The sequence below is a fragment of the Loxodonta africana genome, chromosome 5 (genome assembly GCF_030014295.1).
Source record: "Loxodonta africana isolate mLoxAfr1 chromosome 5, mLoxAfr1.hap2, whole genome shotgun sequence".
NCBI classification, from domain to species: Eukaryota; Metazoa; Chordata; class Mammalia; order Proboscidea; family Elephantidae; genus Loxodonta; species Loxodonta africana.
Genome location: NC_087346.1, coordinates 66,758,029 through 66,780,032, shown reverse-complemented (window position 1 = coordinate 66,780,032; position 22,004 = coordinate 66,758,029).

Here is a 22,004-nt window from a genome sequence, read left to right as displayed (position 1 = left end):
AACAAATAAACATTTAGGCAATTACTTTACAAAGCAAAAGGAAATCTTAATTCCTCTGAACAAGTAGTAATACTGCTTTAATTATGCACCCCCAGAATAACTAAACCAACTGGGGCTATTAATTAATTGAAATGTCAGCTTGAATCCTGGGGAGGTGTGGAACATACATGAATGAATCTATCCTTAAGCGATGTGGGAAAATCTAACAATATAATGAGAAGAATAAATTCACAGGTCACTCTGTCTTCCAGTCACTTAGCAACTGAATTGGAGTAAAGAGGGCAAGAGGGAAATGATTTGTAAAAATAATTAACCTTAAACTTCGAAATAGAGTAAAAATGAGGATGGAAATGGAAGCCCCTTTAACCAGGACTGCAAGCCAACTGTTTGTGTGGGGACATACTGATCACTGTGCAAAAGCCCCAGATGCAAGGCTTGTCTCTCTTCCTTTTTATTTATACATCTTCTCTCCCCTCCTCTTCCCTCTTCCAGTGGATATACTTCATGAGCACACACGCAAATCTAAAACATCTCTTATTGTCTCCTTTATGGTTTCTCTCTACCTGTCTCACCAGTTCCTTTCTGCAGCCATAATTAGCAAACCTCCTGTCTTCCAGTTCAACCAAATCTTATTAAATTCTAAAGCTAAGCACATTCCCATAAACATAAGGAATCACAAGTACAAACAGGCACTCATTTTATTTAGCAACACAACACTCTATTTTTATTAGCCAATACTACGGGAACAAAGGAAGAAAAGGACGATATTTGGGAGACTGCCCCCACAAATCTGTATCACAATTCAGCACTTCAAAAAGCATACTTGAAGCAGGACAAGCTGTAAATTCACAAAAAGTCAAAGTTCCCTTAATTTAATCTTTTAGCTTAGTTATATCTAACGTTATATAATGTGTCTATTATTTCAGGAAATACAGAAATATATACTAATATTGTTTTGAAGTTGTTTAAAAAACTGTAGCAAATTTGATCAAATAACCCTTAACCTTTTGTTATTGTTGTTGTTAGGTGCCGTCGAGTTGGTTCCAACTCATAGCAACCCTATGAACAGCAGAATGAAACACTGCCTGGTCCTGTGCCATCCTTACAATCATTGTTCTGTCTGAGCCCATTCCAGCCTGAGGGGCTCATCTTCCAGCATTATAGCAATGTTCTGCTGTTATTCATAAAGTTTTCACTGGGCATTTTTTCAGAAATAGACCCCCAGGTCCTTCTTTTTAGTCTGTCTCAGTTTGGAAGCTCTGCTGAAATCTGTCCACCATGGCCGTACTGCAGATATTTGAAATACCAGTGGCACAGCTTCCAGTATCACCACAACACACAAGCCACCAAAACAGGACAAACTGACAGATGCATAAGGCTTAACCTTTAGAGCAAGGTAATTTGTTAATGATAACATAAATTAATAGGCAACTTTAAAGACATTTTCCCGTACATAATTAAGTACTGTAAAGAAAAAAAAAAACTTCTCTGTTCTTCAAGTAGAATATCAATAGTTTTGTGTTCAAACGGCTTTCATTAACTGTTAGAGTAAACCAAAGCAGGTTATAGATTTTGGAACAACCAGCTACTGAAAACTGATTAGAGACAAGGCTCTTTGCTAAGTACTTTTTATAAATTGTTTTAATATTTACTTCTCCCAAAATGTTTATATGAACTAAAATAGATTCTCTGATCTTCCAACATAAAACTACATGCACTTTTGCAAAACTTATACTTAGAAATTTTACCCGCCTCCAATCTAAGTAAGTTATGATATACAGTAATGCATTTAAAAATCTATTTTAGGGAGGCGGGGCCAAGATGGCTGACTAGGTAGACACTACCTCCGATCCCTCTTGCAACAAAGACTCGGAAAACAAGTGAATCGATCACATACGTGACAATCTACGAACCCTGAACAACAAACACAGATTTAAAGAGTTGACCTGAGTGACAGAGACAGAGAACGAAAAACTACGGGGAAGCAGTGACTGTTTTCAGAGCCTGGAGCCACCGTCCCAGTCAGGTAACCTTGGCGCCGGGCTTAGGACTGGGAGCAGGGGAGCTGAACACATCTGTGACGGCGCAAACACAGGGCGCAGCCCTAGCCCCCTGAACTGACCCCGTGAGGGGGCCCAGCCGGTCCGCACGGGCGGCACTGCCACGCGGGTGGCGGGAGGAGAAGTCCCCGGGAGGCAGTGACTGGTTTTGGAGCCGGGAATGTAGCGTCCCAGCCAGGGAACCTTGGCGCCGGGCTTTGGGTTGGGCACAGGGGAGCTAAACGTGGCATCCGGTCACGGCGCAAACACGGGGCGCAGCCCCACTCCCCTGAACTGACCCTGGGAGGGGGCCCAGCCAGTCCGCGGGGGTGGCGCGGCAAAGTGGCTGGTGGGACGAGAAGTCCCCAGGAGGCAGCGACTGATTTTGGAGCCGGGAGTGCAGTGTCCCAGCAGGGGAACCTTGACGCTGGGCTTTGGACTGGCAGCAGAGGATCTGACCGCGGCTTCAGCAGGCCAGAGCCTCAGGGACAATCTCCACACAGCCAGCACACATAGGCGACATGCCCCTTGGGAATCTCAGATAAAATAGTCATCCCAAGCAAGATAAGCAACTTTGGCTATATTCTGGGGTGCTACTCTCTCCTGTTTTTCTGAACCCTCCCCTCCCCTTCCCAGGCGGCTTCATTAACATTGGAATTTCCTGAGCCAGAGGGAGAACAGCTCCGGCTCCGCGGGTTTGCTTTTCCCTTTTTTCTTTTGGGGGGGGGGTCTTTTCCTAACCCATTCTTCCGGCCTGAGAGAAGCAACCACAAAAAACCCAGGGACCAAAAATCCTTCCCTAATTGGACTAAAAACACAGAACCAGCTCCAGCCAAGCATATATGATCCATATCTCGGGCTTTCATCCTTACAGGGAACAAGGTAGCTGTTATAATGCAAAGGCAGTTCTGATAGGGATCTGACTGCATTTTTTTTTTAGCGGATTTACTGGAAAAACAATTTCTCCAGGTCTGATATCTCTGCTTATTCAACAGAGCCCTAACTGACCCACAACAGGGAACCGAGGGGTGAAGCTCCCCCCAGACCACCTAGCCTCTTGCCTTAGGGGTCTAAGGAGGGTGACACCTACCAATCAGTAGATGTACTTGCATTGTGGGCCTAAGGTACAGCTGCAGAGGCCTCCCACCAAGGTGCGATAGGAATAGAGACACACCTACCTCACTGACACTTGGGGGAAGCCTGTCAGCATCCTGCCCCCCCTGGAGTGTGAACCCCAGCTGCTAATAGAATCTGGTGCATACAACTATCACCACTACTTCTCGAGGTGGAAAGGTGTTAGGGAGCAGCACACACTTGATGACCCAAAATCAGATTCTACTCAAGAATAGTGAATAGACTCAGGCATATATATCTGGCAACAGCCCAAACCAGCTGGTAATAAGTCATAAGTAAGTCAAGGGCTACAACAAACAAGACAGCACAATCTAGTAGCCCATCCACATATATTGAAAGAAAACAAAACAAGATAAGACTCAGTGAGCAAATATAGAACAAAGCACTACTATATCTTAGTGATGGCTCGGAGACAGCAGTCAATATCAAACCACATAAAGAAGCAGACCATGACAGCTTCTACAACCCCCCAAACAAAAGAATCAAAATCTTTCCCAAATGAAGATACAATCCTGGAATTATCAGATACAGAATATAAAAAACTAATTTACAGAATGCTTTAAGACATCAGGGATGACCTCAGAAATGAAATAAGGCAAACTGCGGAAAAAGCCAAGGAACACACTGATAAAACAATTGAAGAACTCAAAGAGATTATTCAAGAACATAGTAGAAAAATTAATAAGTTGCAAGAATCCATAGAGAGACAGCATGTAGAAATCCAAAAGATTAACAATAAAATTACAGAATTAGACAACACAATAGGAAGTCAGAGGAGCAGACTCGAGCAATTAGAATGCAGACTGGGACATCTGGAGGACCAGGGAATTAACACAAACATAGCTGGAAAAAAATCAGATAAAAGAATTTAAAAAAATGAAGAAACCCTAAGAATCATGTGGGACTCTATCAAGAAGGATAACTTGTCTGTGATTGGAGTCCCAGAACAGGGAGGGAGGACAGAAAACACAGAGAAAATAGTTGAAGATCTGCTGACAGAAAACTTCCCTGACATCATGAAAGACTAAAGGATATCTATCCAAGATGCTCATCGAATCCCATTTAAGATTGATCCAAAAAGAAAAACACCAAGACATATTATCATCAAACTCACCAAAACCAAAGATAAAGAGAAAATTTCAAAAGCAGCCAGGGATAGAAGAAAGGTCTCTTTCAAGGGAGAATCAATCAGAATAAGTTCAGACTAGTCAGCAGAAACCATGCGGGCAAGAAGGCAATGGGATGACATATACAGAGCACTGAAGGAGAAAAACTGCCAGCCAAGGATCATATATCCAGCAAAACTCTCTCTGAAATATGAAGGCGAAATTAAGATATTTACAGATAAACACAAGCATAGAGAATTTGCAAAAACCAAACCAAAGCTACAAGAAATACTAAAGGAAATTGTTTGGTCAGAAAACCAATAATACCAGATACCAGCACAACACAAGGTCACAGAACAGAACATCCTGATATCAACTCAAATAGGGAAATCACAAAAACAAATTAAGATTAATTAAAAAAAAAATGCTCAAAACAGGGAATCATTGAAGTCAATATGTAAAAGATCACAATAATCAAAAAGAGGGACTAAATACAGGTGGCATAGAACTGCCATATAGAGAGGGATACAAGGCAAAATAGAATAATACAAGTTAGGTTTTTACTTAGAAAAATAGGGGTAAATATTAAGGTAACCACAAAGAGGTATAACAACTCCATAACTCAAAATAAAAGCTAAGAAAAACGTAACAACTCAACAAACATAAAGTCAAATACTATGAAAATGAGGATCTCACAATTTACTAAGAAAAATGTCTCAGCACAAAAAAGTAAGTGGAAAAATAAAATTGTCAACAACACACATAAAAAGGCATCAAAATGACAACACTAAACGCTTACTTATCTATAATTATGCTGAATGTAAATGGACTAAATGCACCAATAAAGAGACAGAGAGTGTCAGACTGGATAAAGAAACACGATCCGTCTATATGCTGCCTACAAGAGACACACCTTAGACTTAGAGACACAAACAAACTAAAACTCAAAGGATGGAAAAAAAATATCAAGCAAACAATCAGCAAAAAAGAAGAGGAGTAGCAATATTAATTTCTGACAAAATAGACTTTAAACTTAAATCCACCACAAAGGATAAAGAAGGACACTACATAATGATAAAAGGGACAATTGATCAGGAAGATAAAACCATATTAAATATTTATGCACCCAATGACAGGGCTGCAAGATACATAAATCAAATTTTAACAGAACTGAAAAGTGAGATAGACACCTCCACAATTATAGTAGGAGACTTCAACACACCACTTTCGGAGAAGGACAGGACATCCAGTAAGAAGCTCAATAGAGACACGGAAGACCTACTTACAACAATCAACCGACTTGACCTCATTGACTTATACAGAACTCTCCACCCAACTGCTGCAAAGTATACTTTTTTTTCTAGCGCACATGGAACATTCTCTAGAATAGACCACATATTAGGTCCTAAACAAACCTTTGCAGCATCCAAAACATTGAAATATTACAAAGCATCTTCTCAGACCACAAGGCAATAAAAGTAGAAATCAATAACAGAAAAACTAGGGAAAAGAAATCAAGTACTTGGAAACTGAACAATACCATCCTGAAAAAAGACTGGGTTATAGAAGACATTAAGGAGGGAAAAAGGAAATTCATAGAATGCAACGAGAATGAAAATACTTCCTATCAAAACCTCTGGGACACAGCAAAAGCAGTGCTCAGAGGCCAATTTATATCGATAAATGCACACATACAAAAAGAAGAAAGAGCCAAAATCAGAGAACTGTCCCGACAACTTGAACAAATAGAAAGTGAGCAACAAAAGAATCCATCAGACACCAGAAGAAAACAAATAATAAAAATTAGAGCTGAACGAAATGAATTAGAGAACAGAAAAACAATCGAAAGAATTAACAAAGCCAAAAGCTGGTTCTTTGAAAAAATTAACAAAATCGATAAACCATTGGCTAGACTGACTAAAGAAATACAGGAAAGGAAACAAATAACCCGAATAAGAAACGAGAAGGGCCACATCACAACAGACCCAACTGAAATTAAAAGAATCATATCAGATTATTACGAAAAATTGTACTCTAACAAATTTGCAAACCTAGAAGAAATGGATGAATTCCTGGAAAAACACTACCTACCTAAACTAACACAATCAGAAGTAGAACAACTAAATAGACCCATAACAAAAAAAGAGATTGAAACGGTAATCAAAAAACTCCCAACAAAAAAAAGCCCTGGCCCGGACGGCTTCACTGCAGAGTTCTACCAAACTTTCAGAGAAGAGTTAACACCACTACTACTAAAGGTATTTCAAAGCATAGAAAATGACAGAATACTACCCAACTCATTCTATGAAGCCACCATCTCCCTGATACCAAAACCAGGTAAAGACACCACAAAAAAAGAAAATTACAGACCTATATCCCTCATGAACATAGATGCAAAAATCCTCAACAAAATTCTAGCCAATAGAATTCAACAACATATCAAAAAAATAATTCACCACGACCAAGTGGGATTTATACCAGGTATGCAAGGCTGGTTTAATATTAGAAAAACTATTAATGTAATCCACCATATAAATAAAACAAAAGACAAAAACCACATGATCTTATCAATTGATGCAGAAAAGGCATTTGACAAAGTCCAACACCCATTTATGATAAAAACTCTCACCAAAATAGGAATTGAAGGAAAATTCCTCAACATAATAAAGGGCATCTATGCAAAGCCAACAGCCAACATCACTCTAAATGGAGAGAGCCTGAAAGCATTTCCCTTGAGAATGGGAACCAGACAAGGATGCCCTTTATCACCGCTCTTATTCAACATTGTGCTAGAGGTCCTAGCCAGAGCAATTAGGCTAGACAAAGAAATAAAGGGCATCGGAATTGGCAAGGAGGAAGTAAAATTATCTCTTTTTGCAGATGACATGATCTTATACACAGAAAACCCTAAGGAATCCTCCAGAAAATTACTGAAACTAATAGAAGAGTTTGGCAGAGTCTCAGGTTATAAGATAAACATACAAAAATCACTTGGATTCCTCTACATCAACAAAAAGAACATCGAAGAGGAAATAACCAAATCAATACCATTCACAGTAGCCCCCAAGAAGATAAAATACTTAGGAAGAAATCTTACCAAGGATGTAAAAGACCTATACAAAGAAAACTACAAAGCTCTACTACAAGAAATTAAAAAGGACATACTTAAGTGGAAAAACACACCTTATTCATGGATAGGAAGACTTAACATAGTAAAAATGTCTATTCTACCAAAAGCCATCTATACATACAATGCACTTCCGATCCAAATTCCAATGTCATTTTTGAAGGTGATAGAGAAACAAATCACCAACTTCATATGGAAAGGAAAGAAGCCTCCGATAAGCAAAGCATTACTGAAAAAGAAGAAGAAAGTGAGAGGTCTCACTCTACCTGATTTCAGAAGCTATTATACAGCCACAGTAGTCAAAACAGCCTGGTACTGGTACAACAACAGGCACATAGACCAGTGGAATAGAATTGAGAACCCAGATATAAATCCATCCACATATGAGCAGCTGATATTTGACAAAGGTCCGGTGTCAGTTAATTGGGGAAAAGATAGTCTTTTTAACAAATGGTGCTGGCATAACTGGATATCCATTTGCAAAAAAATGAAACAGGACCCATACCTCACACCAAGCACAAAAACTAACTCCAAGTGGATCAAAGACCTAAACATAAAGACTAAAACGATAAAGATCATGGAAGAAAAAATAGGGACAACCTTAGGAGCCCTAATACAATGCATAAACAGAATACAAAACATTACCAAAAAATGACGAAGAGAAACCAGATAACTGGGAGCTCCTAAAAATCAAACACCTATGCTCATCTAAAGACTTCACCAAAAGAGTAAAAAGACCACCTACAGACTGGGAAAGAATTTTCAGCTATGACATCTCCGACCAGCGCCTAATCTCTAAAATCTATATGATTCTGTCAAAACTCAACCACAGAAAGACAAACAACCCAATCAAGAAGTGGGCAAAGGATATGAACACACACTTCACTAAAGAAGATATTCAGGCAGTTAACAGATACATGAGAAAATGCTCTCGATCATTAGCCATTAGAGAAATGCAAATTAAAACTACGATGAGATTCCATCTCACTCCAACAAGGCTGGCATTAATCCAAAAAACGCAAAATAATAAATGTTGGAGAGGCTGCGGAGAGATTGAACTCTTATACACTGCTGGTGGGAATGTAAAATGGTACAACCACTTTGGAAATCTATCTGGCGTTATCTTAAACAGTTAGAAATAGAACTATCATAAAACCCAGAAATCCCACTCCTCGGAATATACCCTAGAGAAATAAGAGCCTTCACACAAACAGATATACGCACACCCATGTTTATTGCAGCTCTGTTTACAATAGCAAAAAGCTGGAAGCAACCAAGGTGTCCATCAACGGATGAATGGGTAAATAAATTGTGGTATATTCACACAATGGAATACTACGCATCGATAAAGAACAGTGACAAATCTGTGAAACATTTCATAACATGGAGGAACCTGGAAGGCATTATGGTGAGCGAAATTAGTCAGAGGCAAAAGGACAAATATTGTATAAGACCACTATTATAAGATCTTGAGAAATAGTATAAACTGAGAAGAACACATACTTTTGTGGTTATGAGGGGGGGAGGGAGGGAGGGTGGGAGAGGGTTTTTTACTGATTAATTAGTAGCTAAGAACTGCTTTAGGTGAAGGGAAGGACAATACTCAATACATGGAAGGTCAGCTCAACTGGACTGGACCAAAAGCAAAGAAGTTTCCAGGATAAACTGAATGCTTCAAAGGTCAGCGGAGCAAGGGTGGGGGTTTGGGGACTATGGCTTAAGGGGTCTTCTAAGTCAATTGGCAAAATAATTCTATTATGAAAACATTCTGCATCCCACTTTGAAATGTGGCGTCTGGGGTCTTAAATGCTAACAAGTGGCCATCTAAGATGCATCAATTGGTCTCAACCCACCTGGAGCAAAGGAGAATGAAGAACACCAAGGTCACACGACAACTAAGAGCCCAAGAGACAGAAAGGGCCACATGAACCAGAGACCTACATCATCCTGAGACCAGAAGAACTAGTTGGTGCCCGGCCACAATCGATGACTGCCCTGACAGGGAGCACAACAGAGAACTCCTGAGGGAGCAGGAGATCAGTGGGATGCAGACCCCAAATTCTCATAAAAAGACCAAACTTAATGGTCTGACTGAGACTAGAGGAATCCCGGCAGTCATGGTCCCCAAACCTTCTGTTGGCACAGGACGGGAACCATTCCTGAAGACAACTCATCAGACATGAACGGGAATGGACAGTGGGTAGGAGAAAGATGCTGATGAAGAGTGAGCTAATGATATCAGGTGGACACTTGAGACTGTGTTGGCACCTCCTGTCTGGAGCGGGGATGGGAAGAGAGAGAGAGTTGGAAGCTGGCAAAATTGTCATGACAGGAGAGACTGGAAGGGCTGACTCATTAGGGGGATAGCAAATGGGAGTACGGAGTAAGGTGTATATAAACTTATATGTGACAGTCTGACTTGATTTGTAAACGTTCACTTGAAGCTCAATAAAAGTTAATAAAAAAAATCTATTTTAAAGTGTGCCCTATATAAATGTCAATAATAAACCTGCTTGCAGAAATTTGTAAACAAATAAAAAGGCATTTTAATATGGCCCATGATAAAATAAAATGTTATGTTATATAAACTTCGTTTTGTTTAATTTTATCTGTGATATTTCATAATTAGTTGAAATGTCACAACAACCACAAAGTTCAAATAAAACCAGTAGATGGCTAATCTGTATTTAGCTATCACTTATAGGGTCGTTCGTTATGAGTCGGAATTGACTCAGCTGTAACAGGTTTTTGGTTTTGTAAGAGCTAGCTACTCATTCCAAACATTTCAGCCACAGTAAAAACATAAACTGGGTTGGCAATATACTGAAGTTCTGATCTCTGCCTTTTGTGACTTGAATAACCTATAATGCTGAAAAATAAAAACTCACCACAGGATTAATATGATTTAAAAAGAATATAAGAGTTATGAATCATACCCATTATTTTTTTTTAAATAATAACAAAGACTTTACATTTTGGTAAGTAGATTGTGTGGGGGGTAGAAAAGAGGGGATGTGACACGAGTTCTTTTTTGTATTAACATACTGAGAGGGATGTTTTCTTTTCTCCGTTTATGTGCAAACACATATCATATAATGACCTGGTTGTTATTTAGGGGAGAAACTGTACACACAAACACACACATATATATATGTTGTTATTAGGGGCCATCGAGTCAGTTTTAACTCATAGCAACCCTATGTACCACAGAACAAAATACTGCCTGGTCCTGTGCCATCCTCACAATCATTGTTATGCTTGAGCCCATTGTTGCAGCAACTATGTCAATCCATCTAATTGAAGGTCTTGCTCTTTTCTGCTGACCCTGTACTTTACCAAGTGTGATGTCCTTCTCCAGGGACAACATGCCCGAAGTACATAAGACACAGTCTCACCATCCTTGCTTGTAAGGAGCTTTCTGGTTGTACTTCTTCCAAGACAGATTTGTTCCTTCTTTTGGCAGTCCATGGTATATTCAATATTCTTTGCCAACACTGTAAATTAATTCAAAGGTATCGACTCTTCTTAGGTCTTCCTTATTCATTGTCCAGCTTTTGCATGCATATGATGTGATTGAAAATACTATGGCTTGAGTTAGGTGCACCTTAGTCTTCAAGGTGACATCTTTGCATTTCAACACTTTAAAGAGGTCCTTTGTAGCAGATTTTCCAATGCAATGCGTCTTTTGATTTCTTGACTGCTGCTTCTATGGGTGTTGATTGTGGTTTCAAGTAAAATGAAATCCTTGTCAACTTCAATCTTTTCTCTCTTTGTCGCGATGTTGCTTATTGGTCCAGCTGTGAGGATTTTTTTTTTTTTATGTTGAGGTATAATCCATACTGAAGGCTGTGGTCTTTGATCTTCATCAGTAAGTGCTTCAAGTCTTTACTTTAAGTAAGTAAGGTTGTGTCATCTGCATAATGCATGTTGTTAATGAGTCTTCCTCCAATCCTGCAATCCTGATGCCCTGTTCTTCTTCATAAAGTCCAACTTCTTGAATTATTTTCTCAGCATACAGACTAAACAGGTATGGTGAAAGAACACAACCCTGATACACACCTTTCCTGACTTTAAACCAATCAGTATCCCCTTGTTCTGTCTGAACAACTGCCTCTTGATCTATATACAAGTTCCTTATGAGCACAATTAAGTGTTCTGGAATTTCCATTCTTTGAAATGTTATCCATAACTTGTTATGAACCACACAGTCCAGGGCCTTTGCATAGTCAATGAAACACAGGTAAACATCCTTCTGGTATTCTCTGCTTTCAGCCAGGATCCATCTGACATCAGCAATGATATCCTTCGTTCCGTGCTCTCTTTGGAATCTGGCCTGAAATTCTGGCAGTTCCCTGTCAATACACTGATGCAGCAGTTTTTGAATTATCTTCAACAAAATTTTACTTATGTGATATTAAAGATATTGTTTGATAATTTCTGCATTTGGTTGGATCATCTTTCTTGGGAATAGGCATAAATATGGATCTCTTCCAGTTGGTTGGCCAGGTAGCTGTCTTTCAAATTTGTTCGCATAGATGAGTGAGCGCTTCCAGTGCTGCATCTGTTTGTTGAAACATCTCAAGTGATATGTTATCAGTTCCTGGAGCCTTGTTTTTCGTCAATGCCTTCAGTGCAGCTTGGACTTCTTTCTTCAGTACCATCAGTTCCTGATCATATGCTACGTCTTGAAACGGTTGAATGCTGACCAATTCTTTTTGGGATAATGACTGTGTACTCATTCCATCTTCTTTTGATGTTTCCTGCATGGCTTAATATTTTCCCATAGGATCTTTCACTATTGCAACTTGAGGTTTGAATTTTTTCTTCAGCTCTTTTAGCTTGAGTCATGCGAAGCATGTTCTTCCCTTTTGGTTTTCTATCTCCAGCTCTTTGCACATGTCATTATAATACTTTGTCTTCTCAAGCAGCCCTTTGAAATCTTCTCTTCAGTTCTTCTACTTCATCATTTCTTCCTTTTGCTTTAGCTACTCGATGTTCAAGAGCAAGTTTCAGAGTCTCTTCTGACATCCATTTTGGTCCCTTCTTTCTTTCCTGTCTTTTTAATGACCTCTTGCTTTCTTCATGGATGATGTCCTTATGCCATTCCACAACTTGTCTGGTCTTCGGTCATTAGTGTTGAATGCACCAAATCTATTCTTGAGATGGTCTCTAAATTCAGTTGGGATATACTCAAGGTCATATTTTGCCTCTCATGGACTTGTTCTGATTTTCTTCAGTTTCAACTTGAACCTGCATATGAGCAACTGATGGTCTGCTCCACAGTTGGCCCCTGGCCTTGTTCTGACTGAGCTTTTCCATGGTCTCTTTCCATAAGTGTTGTCAATTTGATACCTGTTTATTCCATCTGGTGAGGTCCATGTGTATAGTCGCCATTTATGTTGGTGAAAATATATATATAAGCAGTGTTTTTTTTTTTTTAGAATTCCTGCCTTCCATTTGGGAGACCTGAGTTTGATTCCTAGCCAGGGCACCTCATGCTCAAACACTGCCTGTCTGTCAGTAAAGGCATATGTAGTTTCCTTGGTGCTGAACAGGTTTCAGTGGAGCTTCCAAACTAAGACAGACTAGCAAGAAAGGCCTGGCAATCTACTTCCAAAAATCAGTCAGTGAAAATACCATGGACCAGAAAGGTCCAGGGTCATCATGAGTCATGGACTGACTTAATGGCAACTAACAACAACATACATATGTATATATAATTTAAATGGAGCTCAACTTGTCATTGGAATTAGAAAAGCAAATACAAAATTTTACAAGTATTTTTAACAATAAACAATAGTATTTTATGTTTCTTCTAATGAGATATCCAGCCTAATGTATTTGTTATGGCATTTTTATGTAGCATTTTTAGCCTTTCGATCAGGGCAAACATCTTTTTGCTACTTAATCTCACTTATATTTGTCCCAATCTCTAGTCTCTCTATAACTTTTAAATATGTTCCATAGGTTCAGTTATGTCTTAATTGTTTTACAACATAAGGGGCTTTTAAATGAGTTAGTTAAGCACACAAAAGGATCGGCATTTTTCATGTCATTTTCTTCTAACGAACACGTGTGTGGAATTCTCCCTTTCTCAGCTTGAAAGTTGACTGGGGCTATCGCTGCTGGAGCATAGTCCATTCGGTAAAAGCAGATTGGAAAATACCAATTGGTTGGAATAGTCTGGGTCCAAATTCCCAAGGAAAACTCTAGAAATTTACAAAATTCAGTTTGGAGTTAGAGAGGCAAAACTGAGAAGTAATAACAGGTTGGGATCAAACTAAACAGAAGAGATGTGGAGGTGTAAATCCTGAACAACTGCCTAGAGAAAATGCCATCCAGGTTGTTACCAGCTTTTACAGGTCAGTGGCTTGACAGGAATAGTTCAACATGTGGGAGGAAAAAGCCACACTGAATAGCTACTCTGCTCATTTATCTTATGCAGCACAGGCACTGTAGAAATTTGCAGTAACCAAGCATTATTTATAGATAATGCAATAGGCACATTCTTCATTTATAGTAGATGCTGTGGTATGATGCCCAGATCTCCCCTTCAGGACTGAGGCACTTATCTCCCCAGAGGCTGGGGAGTTTTGCTTGCATTCAGCACACAGCTGAGTCTCTTATAGGAATGGCTCTCTGCTCTAGAGAGCTTCCCTGCTGAAGGTTACATCCCTTCCCAAATGACAGTTCAATGCAGAGTGCAAAGACTGTACCCTTTGCCTTAACTTGGGACATCTCTGACGGGTCATTCCAACTTCACAGCGACCCAGGGGATCAGCTGAGGCCTTTGTGGCAGCTGCATTGCCATTAGGCTTCACCTACACACCATCCTACTTTCCTCACCTTAAATGTGTTTTTTTCCTGAAAGCACTCCCTAACAAGGTACTCTCTTGCTGAGAAGATGTTTCACAAGGAATCCAACCTAAAAAATTTGTTGAAAGGAATAGTCCTATGAAGCAGATTTGAAGATAGAATTGTGGAGCTAGGTAACCTGTTGTCTTTGTTATCTGGTGCTGCTATAACAGAAATGCCACAAGTGGATGGAAAACACCAAACAGAAGTTCATTCTCTCACAGTCTAGGAGGCTAGAAGTTCGAATTCAGGGTTCCAGCTCCAGAGAAGGTGTTCTCCCTATGTCGGCTCAGGAGGAAGGTCCTTGTCATCAATCTTCCCCTGGCCTAGGCGTTTCTTAGCTCAGGGACCCTGCTCCAAAGGAGGTGCTCCCCGCCCCAGTTCCTCATTCTTGGTGGTATGAGGTCCCCCTCTCTGCTTGATTCTCTCTTTTATATCTCAAAAGGAATTGACTCAAGATACAACCTAATCCTGTAGATTGAGTCCTGCCTCATTAGCATAACTGCCTCTAATCTTGTTTTACTAAGATCATGTTGTTGTTGATAGGTGCTGTTGAGTCAATTTTGACTCATAGTGAACCTATGTACAACCGGACAAAACATCATAGAGGTTAGGATTTACAACATATGGGTAAATAAATGGAGGACAATCATACAATACTGGGAAACATGGCCTAGTGGAGGCAATACACATTTTGGAGGGGACACAATTCAGTCCATGACACTTGTCTAGCAACAAGGGTCCCATCACAAGTGGTAGGTGGAACAGTAACAGGACCTGGCATGGAGTAGTGCAACAGTCATGATGACTTTCACAGGTGGTGGACTGGGATGGAATACTTACTAGTGGAGGTAAACGCACTGACAAGTGCAATAGTTCAAATACTTGAGAGATTGAAAAGAAAGTTGTAGTTAAAAGTACTATAAACAGTACTATAAATAGGGGCAGATCAAAGGGATACAGGAGCCCACCTGAAAGAGCTCCCAATAGTCAAATGTGGAACCATTCGAGCAACAAAATAAATAACATAGCATTAGATAAAGGAGCCCTGGTGGCAAAATGGTTAAGTGCTCGGTTGCTAACTGAAAGTTCGGTGGTTCAAAACTGCCAGTGGCAGGAGAAAAGACATGGCAATCTGCTCCCATAAAGATTACAGCCTAGGAAATCATATGAGGCAGTTCTACTCTGTCATATACAGTCATTATGAGTCGGAATTTATTGGATGGTACACAACAACAGCTACAGCAGCATTAGATTATAACACAAAGTATGAAATATATATCCATGAGTTCATATTTATGTAAATAAGTGATTAAATAAATAACAAATAAATGGAGAGAAGAGACAAATCTCTCTACAGAAGAGTTTCAAATAATTTACGTTGCTATCCCCTTCTCAAGGAGGTAGAACTTAGCTTTCACCCCATCGCCTCACCATCCCCTACTCAACCCCCATGCTGAGCTGCACTTAGGACTTGCATCCAAAGAGTAGAGTATGAAAGGGAGGGCAGGAAAAAGTAACTTCACATGGAGAAACCTGGTCAACACTATCTGAAACAAGAATCAAGATTAACATCATCAGCAATAAGTCCTGTTGATATCATGTATATTTTATATGATGTGATGAGAATGGCACTTCACCTTGTAGTCTTCTCCAAAAACTCATGATTTCAGTCTAGCCATGAGAGGAATATTAAATATTTCCAAAGAAGGACATTCTTCAAAACACCTGACCAGTACACGTCAAAACTGTTGTAAAAAAAAAGAAAAAAACGGTGTGGGGTGGAGTCTGATCTCTCTCTTCACAAGGAGGAAGGAGAATCTACATCAACAGCCAAAAGTTGATTCCTGTGAGGCAGAGGTCAGACATTCATCCTCTCTCCGCCATCTTTAGCAATTCTTACACCAACTGTCTGTCCTAAGGCACTCTCTACTTCTCTAATGGGTTTGATAATTCATTGCAATGGCCACACAGAACTCACAGATCATACTCGAGATTATGGGGTTTATTAGGGAAGTAACAGTTACAATTCAGGCTCAGGAATCCTGACGATACAGTTCTTCCATCAGGACAGCCTCTTTCTACCTGTGCTTGCTGGCACCCTTCTCCTTGGCCCTCGGCCTCTGCCCAAATGCACTCAGCTTTCTCTCTCTGTGGGCCAGGAAGAACACCACATCATTCCCCATTGCCAGGTCTCTGCTGCCACTTCTCGCTGCTTTCAGTGTTACAGCTCTCTCTGTCTGTTTCCTGGTTCCAGGAGCTTCTCAGTGCAGGGATCCTGGGTCCAAAGGATGTGCTGGCTCCTGGTAGTTCTTTCTCGGTGGTGGTAGGATCCTCTCTTTCCCACCTCTGGGATGGCTCATTTAAGGCCCAGCAGGGTGGCAAAACTGAACAATCCCCTTGGTGGGCCACAATTACCTTACTTGCACAGTCCCACCGAACCACTTGGGTGGGAGTTATATGACCATGGTAAGAAAAGCCATACGAAAGCAATCCATCCTATTGCAACTGTCAAGGTCATCAAGGACAAGGAAAGTCTAGTCACAAACCAGAGAAAGCTCAGAAGACAGAGTGACTAACCATGATAAATATATCATGGTGATGTAGGATGTTAATACGTAGGATGTAGGGTGAGGGGTATAGGAATTCTCAGTACTATATCAGCAACTTTTATGTAAATATAAAACAATTCTAACAATAAACGCTTATTTAATTTTTTAAAAAGTACTATAAAACCAGGGGGCTAATACTTGGGACTATCAGTGCATTGGAGAAAAACAATGAAAGGCTGAGGATGATTAATCATCAGGTAAAAAAAAAAAAAAAAAATGAAACCAGAGGACGTCTTTGGCAGTGTATAAATAGACTCTCATCTTCTTTATCTGGAGCACAAAAGAGCTGAGGGTTAGGTCAAAGACATAATTAGAAGGATAGTCCCGTGCCTGGAACATAGAAAGTGCTCAATAATGTGTGCTCAACTCTTATATTTCTCTTTGAAATATAAAGTTTTATAAGACAGAAAATGGTACTTTTTCTAAGAAAATAGATATAGTAATAGCAAATGGGTTGCTTGAAATGAAGACTGATATTTTAGTGAAAGTTACAAAAGAGTCTTTACTATATATTTAATGACAATTGATGTAGACCACTGATGGCTGTTCATTGCCTTTCATTTGCAATATGCAGATAATGAAACTGTTATTCTCATAAAGGATTTGCATTTATTTCAGATAAGTTTAAAGAATCTGTGGATAGGAACTTTATCTGAACTGTCACCATGAATTGAAAAGAAAGGGCAGAAAAGATTAATAAGAGTATTTAGCCAAGATGACTTGTCAATTGTCTTCATGCTTAATATATCAGTCCAAGTTCAACAACGTGAGGCAGTTCTTGTGAGTAGCTCAATGGGGACAAACTCAAGGCTTGCCTTAACCACCTCCATTCAGATAAGTTGGATATTACAAATAAAGATCTGACATGGCTGGTATGTTGCTCTGCACGCTTGCGCTTATCTATCAATGTCAGCACAAAATTTGGAGACTTCAGAACTGTGATTCTAAATTAAGACATCCCCTTGGGACAAGGGGTTCTTGCCAAAAAAAGCCCAGATAAGAAAGAAGCAGACATAGTATCTGCATGCTAATCAACTACAAAGAATTTCCTTCAAGACTGACTGGACAAGAGATGAAACATTAGAAGGATCTTTTCTATAATTTAGCTTTTTACACTTACTCTTCCCTCTTCCTGGAACTCTGTCCCCATACATCTTTACATAACTCCCTCTGTGATGGTTAAGATTGTGTGTCAACTTGGCTGGGCCATGATTCTCAGTGTTTATACGTGATCACCCCTATGATGGGATCCGCTGTGAGTAGCCAACCAGTTGAAAGGGAATTTCCTTCGGGGTGTGGCCTGCACCCAAATATAAGCAGACATTCTGGCTTTTTGCTTTCTCTGGATCCTGTGGCCATCTCCTGTTCATCTGACCTCTGGATCTTGGGACTTGAGCTATTGGTTTATCTGCCGATTTTGGGATTTGTCGATCTTCACAGACTATGAATGGAGTCCTGCTCTCTGACTTGCCGAGCTTGGCTTCACTAGCCCCTACAGCTTTGTGAATCAGGAGAAGCCTTCAGTCTGGCCTGCCAATCTTGGGATTCGTCGATATTCATAGCCTGTAGCAAGAGCCCTGCTTTTCTACCTGCTGATCTTGAGTTCCCCAGCCCCTGCTGCTATGTGAATTGGGAGAAGCCTCTATCTTAGTCCACAGACTTGGGACATTCCAGCCTCTACAATCACATGAGCCATTTCTTTGATATAAATCTCTCTCTATGTATATTTATACACTTTACTGGTTTTGTCTCTCTAGAGAACCTAGCCTAAGACACACCCTTTCTCATTATTTAGATCTTTTCTTCAAGGAGGCCCAGCTCCTTCCGACAACACTTTCGCCATACCCTGATTTACTTTATTCCTTGTGTTCATGGCTAACTTAAATTATGCCATCAATTAATTAAATTACTCATTGCTCCCCCCAGGAAGTATCCCCAGGACCTAGAGCTGTATTTAGAATATCATATATAATTATATATTTTCCAGTGAATGAACTGATTGGCTAAATTTCCTGAGAACACACGAGATGAATGGGAGGAAATAACAGTTCTCTGATCCCAATCTCTGAGTTTAAGATACTTCATATTTTTATAACCACTGGCAAAACAAGAGACTGTCAAAAAATGAGAACTTCTGTGGGATGTAAAGACAATGTAAGACAAAAGAATGAGGTTTGTTATCTAAGTTTAAAATGCTGGAGACATTTTAATATATTTACTTCTTTGAATTCTTATACTTGCTTACTGCAAGGAAGTAAAGAAGAGAGGGTGTCAGTTCAATCGTTTTTAAGTCATTACAAACATTTATTAAAAGGCTGCTAAATTTCCACTTGCTTAATTGACATCTTAACAGAATATAAACATATATTAAAGAATGAAATGATGCGCTATATTAAGAAGTAATTTTCAAAAGGAAACATTTATCCATGGGTTTTGTTTTACTAAGAGAGAACATTCAGATCACAAAGAATGTATTTGCAACCCTCTAAATGTTCATAGATCCCATTTTGAGAAACATTTGACTAATTGATTCAACTTTCATTGTGCAAAGCAAAACGTAATCCTTTTTCTAACACTCTACATACAAACAGAATGGAGAAAGCTGAATTTCAATATATCAGTTCTGTATTGTCTTAGGCTGGACTCTCTAGAGAAGCAAAACCAGTAACGTGTATAAATACACAGAGAGATCTATTTCAAAGAAACATCTCACATAGTTGTAGAGGTGGGAACGTCCCAAGTCCGTGGATCAGGATAGAGGCTTCTGCTGATTCACGTAGCTGTAGGGGACGGTGAACCCAAGATCGGCAGGTCGGAAAACAGGGCTCTTGCTCACAGGCTGTGAAGATCGATGAATCCCAAGATCAGCAGGCAAGACCACAAGGCTTCTCCTAATTCACAAAGCTGTAGGGGCCAGTGTACCCAAGATCAGCAGGTAAGCTGCTAGCTCAAGCCCCGAGAACTGGAGGTCAGATGAAGAGGAGACAACTGCAGGATAAAAAGTAGGCAAAAGCCAGAATATTCACTTATATTCACATGCAGGCCACACTCCCAGGGAAGCTCCCTTGCAATTGATTGGCTACTCACAGCAGATTCCATCATGGAGGTAAATACATATTAACACTGAGAATCATGGCCCAGGCAAGTTGACACACAATCTTAACCATCACAGTCTAAACCCCTCATCAACTTGGCACATGTACACAGCTCCTTAAACCATGCATAATTGCTGAATAAAGACAATTATAAAGTCATCCTTGCACCCAACATGATATAATGCACACACATACAATCAAAAATGCACTAGCCCTGTTTACATCTTATATTTCAGAAGTGAAGGAAACAAAAATATTTGATGAATACATACAAAGCAGAAATACTCAACAATGTCAGTCCTCGTTTCTGCAACTGGTCACATGGCCATAACTGATATTTAGAACTACCTTTCTGTATTATCTTTGCCCTCAGCTGGTTGTGGTTCTTTGCCTGGTGGGGTGGCCCAAATCTTCATTCCTGAAGGGTCTGGGCCATTAGTAGTCATGTTGGAATTGAGTTGCTGTAGTTTTCCATTGAGTTTAATCACAGGGCATCGTAGTATTAAGAGACACCCTAAGGGATCTCCTGCTTTCCAGACATACTCTTCTTTACCTCCATTATGTAATATCAATCCAATTTCCTCTTGATAATCAGGATTGCTGGTCAATGGCAGTGGGGAATCAGGATCGATCACACCAGCCAGTATGGTAACTCCCTTCTTTGCCTGTTGATCCGGAGGCATAAGGAGCCCAAAGTGGTCAGGTGGCATTCTTAGCTTCCAGTTCAATGGAATAAGTGATGTGTCTCCAAGTAGGAGCATTCCTCCCTTTGGAACTAAGATCTCTAAACCTGCAGAGCATAAGGTCACAGGGACAGGAAGCAATACTCTTGCAAGTGGGTCACCAGGGGTAATAGTAAGTGGTGCCAGTCCCATTTCCACCCTTTGATTCCTGGACCCATGAACCCTGGTTATGGGAGAAACAGCACCATACATTGGACGCTGGTTTAGAGCATATACAGCCTCCTGAATAACACTGTCCCAACCCTACAAGGTATTGCCACTTGGCTGATGCTGTAATGGTGTCTTTAGGAGGCCATTCCATCATTCTATCAAGTCAGCTGCCGCAGGATGATGGGGAACATGGTAAGATCAGTGAATTCCATGAGCCTGGGCCCACTGCTTCACTTTATTTACTGTGAAGTGAGTCTCATGATCCAAGGCAATGCCATGTGGGATACCATAATGATGGATAAGGCATTCTGTAAGCCCATGGATGGTAGTTTTGTCAGAAGCATTGCGTGCAGGGAAGGCAAATCCATATCCAGAGTAAGTGTCTACTCAGTAAGAACAAAACACTACCCTTCGCATGATGGAAGTGGTTCAGCATAATCAACTTGCCACCAGGTCGCTGGCTGATCACCTCGATGGGTGGTGCCATATCAGGGACTCAGTGTTGGTCTCTGCTGCTGACAGATTGGGCATTCAGTAGTGGCTGCAGCCAAGTCAGCCTTGGTGAGTGGAAGTCCACGTTGCTGGGCCCATGCATAACCTCCATCCCTGCCATCATGGCCACTTTGTTCATGAGCCCATCGAGAAATGACGGGAGTAGCTGGGGAAGGAGGATGACTGGTTTCCACAGAATGCGTCATCCTGTCCATTTGATTGTTAAAATCATTCTCTGCTGAGGTTACATCCCTGATCTAATGTACAGGGAGTTTCCCCGGAGTGTAGCCTGCACCACCTTTTATCTTACAAGAGATAAAAGAAAAGGAAAGCAAGCAGAGAGTAGAGGGACCTCATACCACCAAGAAAGAAGCACCGGGAGCAGAACGTGTCCTTTGGACCTGGGGTTCCTGTGCAGAGAAATTCCTAGTCCAGGGGAAGACTGACAACAAGGACCTTCCTCTAGAGCTGACAGAGAGAGAAAGCCTTCCCCTAGAGCTGACACCCTGAATTTGGACTTCTAGCCTACTAGACTGTGAGAAAATAAATTTTTCTTTGTTAAAGCCATCTACTTGTGGTATTTCTGTTACAGCAACACTAGATGACTAAGACACATATTAATATAGGGGTTCATATGTCGAAAATTTTTCA